General features: G+C 39.9%; 1 protein-coding gene across 3 annotated transcripts in view; it reads right to left on the reverse strand.

The window, feature by feature from the left end:
• LOC136259834 (uncharacterized) overlaps positions 1 to 16,763 on the reverse strand; it is a 449,685-nt gene that overhangs the window by 259,496 nt on the left and 173,426 nt on the right. The window lies entirely within an intron of this gene.

Raw genomic sequence — 16,763 nt, forward strand, 5'->3', positions numbered from 1 at the left:
AAAAATATCCATAACTCACACAAACCTTATTGGATTCTTTTCAATTTTGGAGGGTGCAAAGACATAATTATGATAGTACACTTTTTGTCCAATTTGTGTATAATTTGGTAAGTGTTGCAAAGTTACGGGCTATTCTCAAAATTGCAAGTGCAATTAATTATTTTATCATGCCTACAGGCTAAACTACTCACAAAAACAATTTAAGAATCAGTATGCAGATATGCTGATTATCATAGCATGGACCTGTTGTGATTTGTAAGTACTGAGAGCTTTAGTTACGGAGATATAAACCAAAAAACCGAACATGTCAATCAAGTGCAACTGAGATACTCTAATAGAACAATCACCCAGAAGTTAAAATGTGCACAAAAAAATTAGTATAGCTGTTGAGCATAAAAAAGACATCAAAAATGGTATAGAAGAAATTTTAATATCAAATAAGTGGAATTTTTGAATATCTAACATATCCAAAATCTACTTTAATGGCACTCTCGAGGAATTTAATTTAATGATTGTTTATTTTATCTTAAAATATTCAGTTTTAATTTAAGCATGAATTTACACCCACTTGGTCCAGATAAGGGAGGTTTCACTGTATGTGGAGAAAAAGCTAACACCACCCAGACAGAAACAAAACACACAATGTTACAACACTTGTTATGCATGATAACCCATTAGAGTGTTGTGACAAAAGGGGTGATGTATGGGCATCTGAGGTTCAAAAACGTTTGTGTGGTTGTTTTGACTTAATTGCAGCAGAGAGAGTTTACCATGCAAATTGATATGCCAGTGGGTTGAATCATAGGCTGATGCTAATCTCTATACACTAGCAGAATTGCATGATAAGATGACAGAATTTTCTGGTGGAATAGACGTTTGTACTCTTGAACAGCTAAAACAGATATTGCACAAATACTATGAAGACAGAGGAAGATTCAAAATTGGTTTAATCTATATCTATTTGAGTCATTTAACCAGAATCAACCCAAATTGTGTTCAGGTTAAACTGCTTCAAATGATGATGGTGTAAACTGTGATCAGACAGAGCAAAAATACGTAAACAACTGGACAATGTAATCATCATGGATGAAGAGAAGTGACCAAGTTTGGCCTCTTGAATATCTACAACCTGGAATTCAAAAGAAATATCAATCCAATCCTGCTGTTCTCTAGCTAAGTGCTGTAGTACAGTAAGAAAAGGACTTGGCTCTATTCTTTAACTATGAGCTTATAAAAATCCCAACTTCTTTATTCAAGGATAGTTGTTTGTGGAAAACTGACAAGGCACAACTATCCTAAAGAATTCAGTGGAGCTATCTAAACAATGTTCATAAGCAATGTACATTCTTGATAGTGGTGCTCTTGTCGATAAAGTTAAATGATAAAGAAAGGAACATACCAAGACACAGTGAAAGAATATGTGAGTTATGTACATGCTAAGTATGGAACTGTTGCATTGTTTTTGAAGGCTACAAACAAGGTCCATCGATGAAAGATCATGAGCAAGAGAGGAGAGTAAAGAAAGTATGTACAGATATACCGGCAACTAATTGAATCAATGGAAGCCCATGTAAATCAGGAGAACTTTCTTTCAAATTAAGGAAACAAAGTACAATTCATTTCATTACTAAGCTGCTGTTTGAAATCTGATGCCCAGGTTGTTCACAATTCTACTGGAGACACTAACAGAAAATCCAAATATCTAAAGAAGTGCAACAAATTTCACACTTAATGGATGATTTTCTGTGACACTTGAAGAAGTTGGTGAAGCTGGTATTTGTTTATTCAGGCCCATACCCAGGGGGAATTCGAGGGGTTCGGTCAAACCCCTATTTTAAACTGGAAATTTTATTTTTACTGTAAAACGATCTTTTCAACTGTAATCTGTGTTCTAGCATTCATTACATGCCTTCCATGGCTTCTACCAACTGAACTGCATGTAGCTTCCAGGTATTAACCATAGCACTTCGAGGTTATCTGTGTACATAGAAACCACTTTAACAATGCACGAATACAGACAGTGGTTTTCTCTCTATCGCTAGGGCTTCTATTATTCTACTTACAGCATCTTAATAAGGCCATCCATCGAGCCATCCTTGACCATACTGCACTGAGAGTTACTATTATTATTTCAATTAATTCCAATCGTAATTTGTTAAATATTTTCTAACAAGAGCCCAGAACAGTAGCAGTGATGAGCACCAGACTTGATGGACACTGTGACTGATAGACTGTTAACTATAGCAACAACTATAGCAACAAGTAAGCCTGGCTTGTTACATTCAATGATATGAATTCTAAAGTGTTCAGTGTGTGTGAGTCTGTCAGTTGTTTTCATATTAACCTTATTATGGTTATCATCCATGTTTGGACAATGGTGAAATGTAAGGTTTAGCTTATAGTTGAAATGAATGACCCTGAGCAGTCTTAGAAATGATGGAGTGTACATGCACTACAACCATATTTTAATCTCTTGATTGCATTAGTGTGCGATGGGCCCATGTTGAGAGGAATTTGTGTCAATTAACACAATGGTGTGTGAGGCATCTGGGATCACCTACCACTTCAATTTAGAACCCCCCTTTTGAAATCATTGTGTATGGGCCTGAAATGTTCACGTTCGTTCCCCTTAACATTGTCTTGATGTATTCTTTTGTGTATTAACTTGTTTTTGATATAGTTTTCGTATGGTTTTCATTACGACTGTCACGCAACAACATAATCATTTTGAAGAAACTTGTGAAATGCACCATCTCAATTAATCCTTTTCTTCAGACAGAAGGTAACAGGAACAGTTAATTTTATTTTTCATACTTATAGTTTATTGTGTAAGCAACCTGTAGTGTTAATATTAAACCTATACACTTCTCCAAACAATTTTGTACGATCACTAAAGTGCCTGTGTGCTTACTGTACTTACTTTAGTATGACTAAACGTGCACATATACTCAGCCATACAGGATGAAAGTACCTGTACCATGCTTTAGCCTAGCCTAGAATCAATAACATTGTCTGTCGTGTACCTATGTATATAAAATACTTTGTTGCATAGTACGTACACACATAAAAGTCAATTTATAGTAGATAAACAAGTTGAACACTTATGTTGTATACTTTAATATCTTGTTATAAAACAGCTGTTGGATCATATAAAAACTCATCTGTTATTACTTCTGTTTCTAGATCTTCGCCACAGCTGCTAATGTCACTGTCTGTAGCAAAATCATTGTCGCTGCTGCTGCTGCTGCTGCTGTCAGGATCATCGTGATGCTGTGGCTGTGCCACTGGTAAGTTTGTACATCCTACACATGTACAGCCTAGTCCACAATGGCCTGACTGTTGTTTGCACCCACAGTTATATGTCCTGCATCCTTTCTTGCAACTACAGCCTTTAGTTAAAAAAGATATTGTTCCTTTTATCCTTTCCATTACCTCACTAGCCTCCCAGTCAATAGCATAGTGGTCCCCATCTTTGATCCATCCACTCTGTTCTGGCGGTAGCAGGGAAGAGTATATGTCTTGGTAGGTTGAGTTTTGCCACATCTGGTGAATCCAACTGGACCTCAGAAAGTGTCGCCATAAAGATGTATAGGTTGGGACACGGTCTTCCTCAATTAAAATTATATTACTAACTGTTTCTCTTATTTTTTTGATCCAAATTTTGTGTCTTTCTGATACTGGCAGGATATCATCCACCGAGTTGTATAGTTGTATAGGTGTTTCATGTCCTGTGAATGCAGATATGTGCCTTTTAAAGTAGCAGGTCCCCACAAGACATAGAAAAGATAAAAATCCAATATCATTATTGGTAGGATTGGTGTAATGTAAGCTTTCAACAGCATTACCACAGGAAATAAAACTGGCATGTTGCATAAAATTGTTGATGATTGAAGCCTTGCCGAATGTCTTAAAAAAAGAGACATAATCACACCCAGTACTAATATATAGTGCCTGCATGGTCACACTGAGGTTCTCTCTTGGTATACTGTGTAAATCTGGGTCTCTTTGAAAAGCTAGCTCTAGGTGTTTAAGTATCAGATATTTCTTATCTACTACATGGTGGACATTGAGCTGAATGATATAATCTTTGTTTACAGGTACACTTAATCCGATGTTGTATACATCTGTGTCTGGTGAGCATACAAGGATCCTTGTTGCACTAGTTTGAGTAGCATGTCGCCAAATTCTATAATCTGCTTCTAAGGCATTGGTGGTATAAGATGGCACTTTCTCTGATAGCTCACCAGAAGTTATTAGCCACGCAAATTCATCAGAAAAACACCCACTAATTATGAGCCGTTGTTGGTTATGTATTAAGTGATGGCCCATCTGTAAAAAGTATAGTCCAATTGATTCCACTATAGCTCTTTTACAAGTTGAACATTCCAAGAACTCTTGCCATCCTTGAGGAATTTGAGAATGAATGTTGAAAGCGTGATGTTGATGTTGCTTCTGTGATGCTTTAGTGTTGTGGCGCCTGACCTGTTTAAACTGTTTTGGATTAAATTTGTTTATTGTCGGGTTATCATTACTAGGTGGACTTCAACACTACCCATTTTGAAGTGTTCCAGAACATGTTGATTGTACAAAAACTTGCTGTAATCAGCCATAGTTGTTGTTCTCCTGAGTGGCTTAGTATGAATGATGAACATTGCATCGATAATGACTGCTTGAGGTAGCCATGGTAATGAACTAACAATAACTTCTGGTTGTGCTGACTGGTAGCGATGGTGTAGCTTTTCTGTCCATTGACTTTTATTTGATTTGTATGGATGGCCATTTTCATCCGCTAATGCCCTGGGTAACACACAGTATTGCTCCTGACCAGAATCAAATGCCATGCCATTATCATAACACCACTGCAACTGACGTCGCAAACATTTGATGGTGAGTTTGTCTGCTTGCTCTTTGGATGTCATTCTCTTCTTTTTAGTTTTTGTGGAAGACATAGTCAACAACTTTTGACGCCGGAGGGGAGCATTTGTATTGCTGGGTACTTCTAGTAGTCTAATGCTAATGTATTGCCTATAAGCCACTGTTCCTGTTTCTCGAAAAGTCATCATATCTTTGGATTGCTCAGGAGTAGCTACTTGACCGCTAAAAACATTAACTAAACCTCTGTTCTCCTGCTCCACACTTAGTAACTCACTGCTTTCCACAAAACTGCACATTTTCTGAATATTTTCTTCCCAGTGTTGTGCGTAAGATGTGCCATTACAGATTGTCAAATAATCCACTGGTTCCTTGAACCTCTCAGGAAAAAGGATACGTAGGAAGTTCTTGAATGCTTTAATCCTACAATTTAAAAACAGTGATGTTTTTTGCAGGTAAGCGTTTGTTGGCCAAGTTACAGCACTCTTCATATCCTTATTTATACACATCTCATATGCTTCATCGAAAGCCACTGCACGAAACTGTCTTCCTGTGATGTTCACAGTAAACCCACCTTCTTTCAAACATTGTAGCACATGATTTGGGAAAAGCTTTATTTCTGCTAAATGTGTGGGGATGATCCGTTCATAAGTGTCACGGTCAAAGGCAGCAAATAATGGAGCCATTCTCTTAAGACTAGTCAAACATAAATTCCAATTGCTGCTACGAATTGCTAAATACAATGTGATGTAGCAGTGACAGTTAACAAACACAAAATCACCCCACAGACGCCAAACCTTGTCTTTCTCCACCATTTGATATACATAATCCTTGAAACAGGTAAGTGATGAGGTTTCCTGTAGTAGTGCTTCAGTGCGTGCCATCAACTGTTGTGGCGAGCAAGACTCTTCAAGTGCTGTAGCTAAAACACACTTCACGTTATCAGTGAGGTAAGATGGGTCCGAATTAGTGATGTATGTATGTAGCATTTCCTAATAGAGTGTTCCCACACTTGTAGTAGAAAACAGTGTGTTCTCTTAAAATTACTGCAGGGCTCCAGGGATTTCAATGTTGAACTTCGAAAGCCACAGCTCACTGCTAGTTCTTTCAAGCCTGCATGATAGTAAACCTTCATCAGTACAGGTTGATAATTCTTCAATGTATGCCAATCTCCTGGGAAAATAATTAATTTCTGAAATGCTAATCTGTACTGCCGTTTAATATTCATCAGATGTTGGTATGTTTTCCCATCGCCAACTAGTATAACCCAGCCATCCTGCTCCTTGATGTTAAACTTCTCTAGTAGGTCTTCAGCAACTATGCACATTGTCTCATCACTATCTGGATTCTCATTCACTAGTTCCATGTAATAAATCTGAGATGGCTGTATCTTCACTCTATCATTGTTTCCTAAAAAGCATCTTAAATCAGTGAGGGTGCAATCAAAATCCTGACAGCGATGAGCCACATACTTCAATGCAATGTAGGAAAAAAGCCTATGGCTAATTAGCATTTATTCATCACCTTCTTTACCCTCCTCAAAATCCTTCATAGTCAGTGACTGGTTATGTTGCAGCTGTGAGGTTCTACTGTTGGTGTCCCTAAAAATTGATGGTGTTAACTGTCTTACTGCTACTGTACGTGGTCTCTTTGGCCCTATCTTGCCAACCTTGTGAGGTGAATTCCCTGGTGATTGTTCAAAGGTACGTTTAGAGACTGCGTTGGAAGTCCCTGCTGAATCTGTAGTTTGCAGTGCAACATGTTGGTCTGGTTCACTAAATGTACTCGGTGGAAGGATGGTAGTAGTTGTAGACATTTGATCATTGTGGTAAACTTCTAACATAGAACTAGGCTGTACTATTTGCACTGCAGTACCATGGTAGCTACGCCGTTGATTCCCACAATAAACAGCTGCATGGCTTTGTAACATATCAAAATTGTCAACAGATGCTACTGTAAACACTGCTGGAAGTAATTCATCCCACAGACAATTGCTTCTTTGGATATCAGCCTGTTGTTTAACAAACCTATCATGTGTGTCGGGGGAACTTGTGCATCCTAGTCGGTTGAGAATTCGTAATAATTGTCAAGAGCCTCCACATATTTCAACAGCATCTGCTACCAAATCATGTATCAATAACGGTTGTGTAGGATTTGTACTATACTGTAATGTGTTCAACAGGTTGAATGTTCTCACTTTTTAAAGGTGTTTACTCATGTCATTATCTCTTCCCAATGTAGGATGTTTTCTCTCGTGTACAGTTGCAGTGATGCAAGTGATAAAATCAAGGAGTAATGGATTGATGTTTTCAAGTTCACCATCAATATCAAATGATATTGGATCATTTCTCCTTGTAGTGGATTGTCTATCAATCTCTTCATGGATCAAATCATTTACAATGTAAGCCGCTGTATGTAATACTGAAAATTTATCTGACTGCTTGCCAGTAGTAGGTTTAACTGTGATGTCTTCAGTGGAACTATTGGCACTTAAAGCCCGTGAAAGGCTTACTAATAGATCAACGCCCCTGCGGTAAAGAATTGTGCCGAATTTGATGTGTACACACTTGTACAACATGTAGGTATTTAGATGAGTGATCAGCTGATTTAATAACCATTTACTAGAAAACAGCAAACAGCTGTCCCCAGTGTCTACAGTCACCTGTGCAGACTTAATGCTACCGCTGAACTCTGTATCATATGCTTGCAAAAATACCTGACAGGCCCATGGTAGAAAAACAGCCTTTTCCATTAGTAAGTTGCATGCTACATATATGACAACTTCAAGGATAGCTTTGGTTAGTTGATCAGTGGTATTATCATTGTACTTACTAACCCATTCTTCAATAGACTGCTGTAGCGCTGTATTGCTGCCATGTGGGGTTGTTAAAGATTCTATGATGGAACAATGAGTCCTGTAGCAGGTAAAGCATATGTAGTCACTTCGTTTAATTTCAACATTTTGACCAGTGGTATTTGACAAGTGTTCAGACACTTTCATAGCATCTGGACTGTGCTGGCAAAAATTTGTACCACTCTTAGGGTTAGCACCACAGGATGTACATGTTTGACTGTGTGATGTAGACATTGTGGTGTATGCCTTATAATAACATTGTCTGCACAGAGCAAATGGTCCACCTGTGCATTCAGTGTAGAATAATTCTGATAATTTGTCATTTGTGGTAAACATGGGTTGGATTAGTCTTTCGTTTTCCACATTCTCACATTGAGGATTACTGCATTTTTTCATAGGAGGAAGACTATTTGGGGAAGGTTCAATATTACTATTATCTACTGCTTTCCATGATGGAATGTGTTCTGGCTTTTGGCCATATTGTTTGGCCTCCATTAAGTGTCTTCTGCACACCAGCACACTGTCTTTGAGGGACCTCCCCAAGTGTTTCACAAAGTAAGTACGTTCAATCTCCCCCAAGTTAGCATACCTGGATTTCTGTCTTCCTTTATCTCCACACAGGGCACATTGCTGACCATCACTTTCAGCTAGGCAGAGGTCATCGTCATCTTGCTGCTCAGCATATAGAAGATAGAGACAAGATCATTATTATGTACATGCTTTTTCAGTGGTGCATATAGTGTACAATTTTTGTAGCAAAATTTTACTGATTGTGAATACCAGAACAGTGAATTTTACTGCGTTAAAATTTATTTCTAATTTTGTAATACAACTTTGATCTACTTATTTTGCTTAGCTAGATCCCAAACAAAATTGTATGTTCGCTAAAGTGAACCTATGCTAAACTTATCGACCAGGGGCGTAGCTAGCCAGACGGTGGTGGGGGGCAGGTATCCCCCACAAAACATTGGACATTGTTCATAATTGCACAAAAGGCTAATGACCCAATGATGGGCTAGCCAACATACGGTGTTGTATTATTACAGCTTATGCAACTAGCTACATAACTACTTCATTACTGATTGCTACCAGTCAATGGAAGTATTTTCATCGAGCATCATCGCATGTGCCACAACTGTACTCCAACAAATTTGCCCACAATCCAGCAGAACTATATTGTGAATGTTAGTACAAATACAATGTGTCACAGTTACTTACGTCAGCCACAGTCTGTGTTGCAGTCCTAGTACACTGGCATAGTATGACGAGCTCACTCACTTCAGCCGGCAAAATTCAAACGTCATGTACTGGCACGAAATCCCAACTCTACACCTTTCCTGTTAGCAGAATTTGTAAGTTTGTGACGAATCATCTGACTGACTGACAAAGTGAAAAAATTAAACTGGCATGCCATCACACTGTACGAAGATCCAGAGTGATTAACTCGGGAAAATAAAAGTTGATCCATTTAACACTTTATCATCTCGTAGGTTTGTAGCATCATTGCATATCACCTGTCACTTCTGAGTTGCAACTCTTGCGAAGTCATTCATGTCAAAAAGTCTGAATATATTCGTCATTCAAAGACCACGCCCACAAAAAAATTTAAAATCACGGAAAATGTATTGTTACTATTGGGAAGGCCATAAAAAATAATTGCATTTTGTTAAAATACATCCCCATCTTAAAGTAAATTGCCTTATATCGCCTAGAAACTAAAAGTACATCATATAGCAAACCATTTTATCGACAATGCTGTAGTCTGACTGGCTTTCCAATATCCGCCTTTTGGCAATGAAGTGCGAGTTTCAGCAGAAGCGCCCAATACGCAATGTATTGTGGGATTCACCCGGAGGGGAAAAGGTTTGTTTGTAGCACTACTGCAGGACGAATAACAAATATCAGCCAGTAATACGTTCTACAGTAATGTTTCGTTGTACTGACACTATAAACCGGCTGGGAAAAGCAGGCTAATACACTGCCAAAATTGCATTTCGATAAGAGTACGTAACTAATGGTGATTTACCTTTCTTCGCTAGTCTCAACAGTCAGTTCAATGGTTACAACAAGCGCTACAAATGAAGTTCGTTCACTGGGTAAGTAACCACGTTTAATAAGTTGGAATTCCTACAACTTAATCTTGACTGAATTCATGTACAAATTTGTGGTTTGTGGTATATTCACTACACAGCTGGCATAAAATGGTACAACCAATAAAATAACACACTTGAGATATAAAAATCAGTTACCACACTTACACACCCACCCAAACACACATTTGCTCAGTGATATGCAAGGTCTTTTAGCTACTGACAATGTCACCAACAAACTGTGATGGAAGGGAAACAGCACACCAAATAGAAACATAGATGTAATTCAAAGTGATATTGTTCTGCGTGCTAGTATGCAACTAATTTAAAACACTGAAGGAAAAGGAGAACAATCACCAGATACACAACACTTTCAACACAAATAACAAAAATAATAGAAACCAAAACAATACACACACTGTCATACTGCCCAAGACTCGAGTGACCGCCAGAAGAGAACAACACACACACACACACATCTCTTCAAAGTGCAAGGAACAGATTACAACATTACAGAATACATACACATACATTCTGTGCATACATTTATTTCATTGATTATTTGCTTAGCTGCAACACAAATGCAAGACATGCACTATTCCACTGTGACGAAGTGCCATCAGTCTGAATAAACTTAAATACCAGTGGTTGGGCGGCACCAAAACTGTTCACCTTGACTGAGCCTTAGACTGAGAATCTGGTAGTCAGCAGTTGGTTTCTTAACAGTGCCTGGTTCAATATAATAAGAGTCTCAAGCCATGTTCAATCCTCTGAAATACATACCACTGTTCTCCGCCATGTTCAATCCTCTGCAATACATACCACTGTTCTCCACCATGTTCAATCCTCTGAAATACATACCACTGTTCTCCTAACATTGTCAGTGAAGACAAATATTGTCAGTGAAGGCAAACTATAAATTCATTGCTTTGCACCGCCTCTGAACTTCAAGAGTAACAAAATTTTATCAACCTTGGCACTAGTACAGTACTCTCGACAGTACTGCTGCCTTGATCCTTGACGACTGATGATTGGCAGCTGGGATATATCCAAAGATGGCGACCATTCATCTCCGTTACTACTAGAAGTATCCTTTAGTAATTCTACAATCTTCCTGCTCCATTCTCACTGTTACCATCACTGAATGTATCAAACTTTCACAGGGTAACTGCTCAGTTTCATCGTCCGTTTCCAATATCCTCTAGCGGTATGGTGACAGCCTAGGCGACAGAATTTCTGGCGAAGCAGAAGGATTAGTCCTTTATTACTACAAATTCTTTAACTTCTACATCCACCAACTGCTGATGAATCAATCGGCTATGTACTTGAACGCCTCTGTCTCCCTACAATCAAAAAAAACGGAAAATCGCCGTAATTGTACGTTTAGTATGTGGAAATATTTTAGTTTTGTTTCTGAGCCATATTTTTTGATATGATTTTGAGACGGTCATCTGTTTTTTAGGTTCGAAAAAATGCACCACACGTGAGTAGTGTAGGCTAAATATAGAACTGTGTCTAATATTTTCGTTCGGCGAAGGCATAGTGTCTATACGGGGAAACCCCTAGGGATTCGGGCATACCTTATTTTTAGCGCATCGTTTTATTAATTGCTTGTAATGTGCAAGAAATCATCGTATTATTATCACTATTCACAAACGAGTTGAGTGTTGTGTGCACTCGCGTAGTAGTGCACAAACAGTAATTTGGGATGCGTGTCAGTTACTGGAAAGTTTGTGATGGAAGTTTAAAAAAATCACTTAGTGACAGGGAGGCAAATGCCTCCCCTTGCCTCCCCTTGGCTATGCCACTGTTACCGACTCCATCATTGCCTACTTCATGGGTTCTTGCCGTATTGTGCAGCTAGCTGTCAAAAATCGTGAGATAGCTATTTGTTTGAGGTATGCGCTGGACAAATGATAAAGCCATACAGTGCATCGTGTTCGAGCTACAGCTACGAAAAATGATAAGAACGTTGTGCGCCGCAAATTAAAATTACGTCACTGGGAGAGGCACTTGCACATATCAAAACATATGTATGGGATTTGTCAAATCAAGTATTTTCAGGTGGTCAACATTAAAAGTTTTCAAACACTTGGTTAAACCTTTAAAAATTAAGAATTATGCATTAAATAAATCTAATATCTGTTTAATATCTTTTTTGAAACCTCAACTTGGTAAAACAGGCTGATCATAAAATCTCATCATTCCTTGTCATTTGTTGTCCAATACAAAATACATGTATTTTACACTACACACAAAAACACTAATTTACAACCTTTAACTCACAAAATTTCTACAGCACAGCATACAATAAAAGAAAGCCCTTGAATTTCTCTAACCAATTCCAACCGTACAAATGGGAAAATGTCACCATAGTGACAGTTATTTACTGCTGATGATGACATAATACGCACTCCGTACATTAACCTATTGGAAAATTTAATTATCTCTCCCGGAAAATCCCAATTTACAAGTTGTTATCCTCAACCAAATTCGCTAAATTTGGTATCATTCTACGCAGCGAAGGATGTTTAATAAGACTCCGACCGTACAAATTGTTAAACAGGTTAGTTTATAGAAATATGTTTAAAAACACGTGTTTTTACGGGAATTCTGAACACGTAAATTTCGCGGTACAAGGCTCCTTTTTAGCTTCCTCCTCGTTACTACACAAAGAACTTACACATGAATCGAATTGCCTTTCATCAAGGAATCTGATAAACCAATCTTCGTGTCTGTCAACCAAAGTATGCGGAAGTTATCGCGCCTTGTTTAGAGGACGGTGTTATTTTATACGAAACGGGTGTAACCCATTTTTTCAATTTTTGTCAATATGGCAGTTGTAGTGCAGAAATCTGCTCTCTCTCCCGACCATCCTATTGACGTTGTATGTGGTTCCTTACCGGCCAAACTGTTTCCTGATAAGCTTAAGGATGGTTCTAGCCGTTGTATTTCGTTTACTTCAAACGGTTCGTTTATGACTCCTTGTGATTTTGAGCGTCGTGCTGGGCGTTCTTCGTCCAAGAACTGGAAGAGAACCATTCGTTATGCTGGGAAACCCATTGGTGAGTTTCTTCAGGGTGTGGCATATCAATATGGTAAAAAAGAAGTTCGTTTTGTTGTTTCGGATCCGCCATTGTGCAGCTGGAGTATTGCTGATTCAGCAAATCATCAGTCTTTGTCGGTGTCTGCGGTGTCTTTGGCTGGCAATGGCTCAATCGTCACTTCGAAAAATCCCGTTAAAGTTGTGCCTTATCCAGCAGTTCCTGATAAATGTGTTACTGTTCCAGCAAGTCCTGTTGTATCTGTCACTGTTCCAGCAAGTCCTGTTGTATCTGTCACTGTTCCAGCAAGTCCTGAAGTACCTGTCCCTGTTCCAGCAAGTCCTGATGTATCTGTCACTGCTGCAGCAAGTCCTGATGTATTTGTTTCTGCTCCAGCAAGTCCTGATGTATCTGTCACTGTTCCAGCAAGCCCACCTGTCACTGTTCCAGCAAGTCCTGATGTATTTGTTTCTGTTCCAGCAAACCCTGATGTATCTGTCACTGTTCCAGCAAGCCCATCTGTCACTGTTCCAGCAAATCCTGATGTATTTGTTACTGTTCCAGCAAGTCTTGATGTATCTGTTCCAGCAAGTCCTGAAGTGTCTGTTTCTGTCTCAGCAAGTCCTGTTGTATCTGTTCCTGTTCCAGCAAGTCCTGATGTGTCTGTCACTGTTCCAGCAAGTCCTGATGCTTTTACTTCAGCAAGTCCTGTTGTTGTTGCTACTCCAGCAAGTTTTGATCCCATTGTTCCTCCCACAGCAAGTTTCGGTGATGTTGTTACCACTCCTGCAAGTCTTGATCCTATAGTTACTTCCACAGCTAGTCCTGATGTTGGCTCTCCAGCAAGTCCTGATGTTGTCACTCCGGCCCCCTCCTGATCGGTGACTGTGGATACTTCAGCCGTGTCGGAGTGTTCTTCCGTTCTAACCTGTCCCATCTGTACTAAGTCTTGCTCTTCTTGTTCTCTATTGTGGCAACACATCAATTCTGTGCATATTTCTAGAGCGGTTTTTCCACCTGCTGCTTTCTTTGCCAAATGCAACCGTCTTATTTGCTCAGTTCCTTCCTGCCGTTGGGCCTCTCATGATCGTTATCGTAAGACAGAATGTCGACGCCTCCTTAAGCCTGGCCAACACTGTAATGCTCTGTTGGTTTCAGCTTCTGACCTACCTGCTGTGTTTAGTATCCAGCTTCCTCCTAGTTCTCCATCACCTCCTTTGGTTACCTCCACCAACATACCCAGTGATCCTTTAGAGTTAGCCCTTCTTTCTGCTTCAGCTTGCTCATTTATTGGCCCACCCAATCTAGAATCAGGGGGCCTCACAGTGCTAATGGAAGCTGTCATGGTTTGCCCAGTTTCTACAGTTATGCACATCCCCCGTAGTGTTCGTCCATTGCTTGCAAAAGTCTTGTCAACTGAACTTCGCAATGCAACTTCCTCACTTTGGGGCTTTGTGCATCTTTTCTTGTTTGCTAAAGTTGTGTGCGTAGCCACCATTCCATCAACGCCATCGTCGTTTTGTATTAGCTTCTATGTTGATGGAACGCCTACACGTTTGGTCTCACTCTGATGGATTGTACACTCTATGGAAGTCTTTACAAAATGATCTTTGTGTCCGCAAATCCACCAGTGGTCCTCAGACTAAATCATGCAATGTTTCTCGAGCTCTGTTTTGGGCACGTGAAGGACGATATAGTAATGCTGTTCAGTCACTTACTTCTACTGGTGTAGCTGATAAGAATGATGATTGTGCTTTTCAAGAGCTGCTCGAACGCCACCCAACTTCTGATCCTCCTTCCTGTTCTGCTCCTGAGTCAGCTTCTTTGGTTGATGATGAATCAGCTGTGCTCATGTGCTTGAAAGGGTTCCCTAGGGGTACCAGTCCTGGTGCTTCTCATTTACGTGCTCAGCATATTCTTGACGCAGTCAGTGGACATACTACTTCATCTGCTGAGGACTGTCTTCATGCTCTCACTAGGTTTATGAACTTCTTGTTATCTGGTAAAGCATCTCCTCTGCTAGCTCCCTGGCTGTGTGGTGCCCCTTTAACAGCTCTTCTGAAAAAGACAGGGGTGTTCGGCCTATTGCTGTTGGTGAAGTCCTTCGTCGCCTTGCCAGTCGGTTGTGCTGTCACTTTGTTCGTCCGTTTCTTCCAGATGTCTTCCTTCCTCATGGCCAAGTTGGAGTTGGCATTCCAGGTGGCTTGGAAGGGGTTATTCATGCTGTCCATCATGCTCTATCTCAGCTGGGTGGTGATGAATCACTAGCTCTTCTGAAGATAGATATGAAAAATGCTTTTAATGAATGCAGCCGCACTGCTTTTCTCAGCCATGTTTATAAGGATTTTCCTGAAATATCTCGTTGGGTGTACTGGTGTTATAACCAGCCTGCAGAATTACGTTTTGGCCACCGTCGTATTCTTGCTTCCACTGGTGTACAGCAGGGTGATCCACTTGGTCCTCTGTTATTCTCATCAGTTTTGCTTCAGTTTCTTGGTTCCAATCCTCTTAGTGAAAATTGTCTCCTAAGTTTGTGGTATTTAGATGATGGCACTTTTGTTGGATCTAGGTCTTCTCTCCTTGCTTTACTATCATGCTTTACTCAGTCTGGGCCAAGTTTTGGCTTGCATATCAATCTATCCAAATGTGAGTTGTATTGGCCTTCTGGAGATAGCTCTTTCCCTGAATTTCCTCATGCAATAAAACGAAGTAATCCTGAAAGCAGTGGTTTGGAGCTTTTAGGGTCTCCTGTGTGGGGACCACCTACTTTTTTTGATTCTTTTTTGTCTAGTAAACTTGAAAAAATTGCATCTATTCAGGATAAGCTTGCAGAACTTGGAGATCCTCAAATTGAATTGAATTTGCTTAGGAGCTGTCTCAGTGTTTGTAAGATCACTCACATATTGCGCTGTGTCCCTTCTTCATCATTAGGCTGCTTTCCATCTGTGTTTGACTCTAACCTACGCAACTGTCTTAGTAGAATTTTGTGCTGTACATCTCTGATAATGCTTGGTCTCAAGCTACTTTGCCATTCCATTTAGGAGGCTTGGGTTTGCGTGAGTCCCAACGCTCTTCACATCCAGCCTTTTTGGGTTCCTGTAACTCAGCCCGGATTTTGGTGTCCCGTTTAGCATCAAATTTTGATGTGACTTCCTTTTTTCCAGGTGAAAATTGTGCTATTTCCTATTTCCAAAGTCTATCCATCTTGCCTTCTAACTTATCTTCCCAAAATGACTTACAGGCTTCCCTTGATGATCAATTATTTGCAAGCATTTTCAACACCTCCACAATCCGTGACCAGGCTCGTTTACGTGCTGTTGCTCACTCCTCTGGTGTCAGCAGTGGCTGGCTGAAGGCAATCCCTCAACCAACATTGGGTTTGGCCTTTTCTCCACATGAGTTTGTTATCGCTGTCCGTTTATGGTTGGGTGTTCCTCTTTTCCCATTGTTACCACTTTGTACATGTTTGTCTGTCATAGATCAGTTTGGTGACCATCTTCTTGGTTGCTCTCATGGCCCACTACATATCCAACGCCATGATGCTCTTGTTTCTATAGTACATCATGCTCTACTGCAAGATCACCCTGGTGTTCTCCGTGAGCAAAGCATTGCCTCTGATCAATCTCATCCTGGGGACATTTACCATCCTGATTTTACTCTAGGCCGTCCTGCTTACTTTGACCTCTCTGTCAGGTGCACTACTCAGCCTTCCTTTATTTCCGCTGCTGCATCTAAGGCTGGGGTAGCTGCTGATTCTGGTGAGGAGGCTAAGGATGACCATTATTTGGAAACTGTTAATAACCATGGTGGTGAATTTTTTCCCCTGGTTTGCGAGTCGTTTGGTGTTTGGACACCCTTTGCTTTATCAACCTTATCCATGATTGCCGACCGTACCACTGTTAA

This window comes from Dysidea avara, chromosome 7 (assembly GCF_963678975.1).
Source record: "Dysidea avara chromosome 7, odDysAvar1.4, whole genome shotgun sequence".
Classification (NCBI taxonomy): domain Eukaryota; kingdom Metazoa; phylum Porifera; class Demospongiae; order Dictyoceratida; family Dysideidae; genus Dysidea; species Dysidea avara.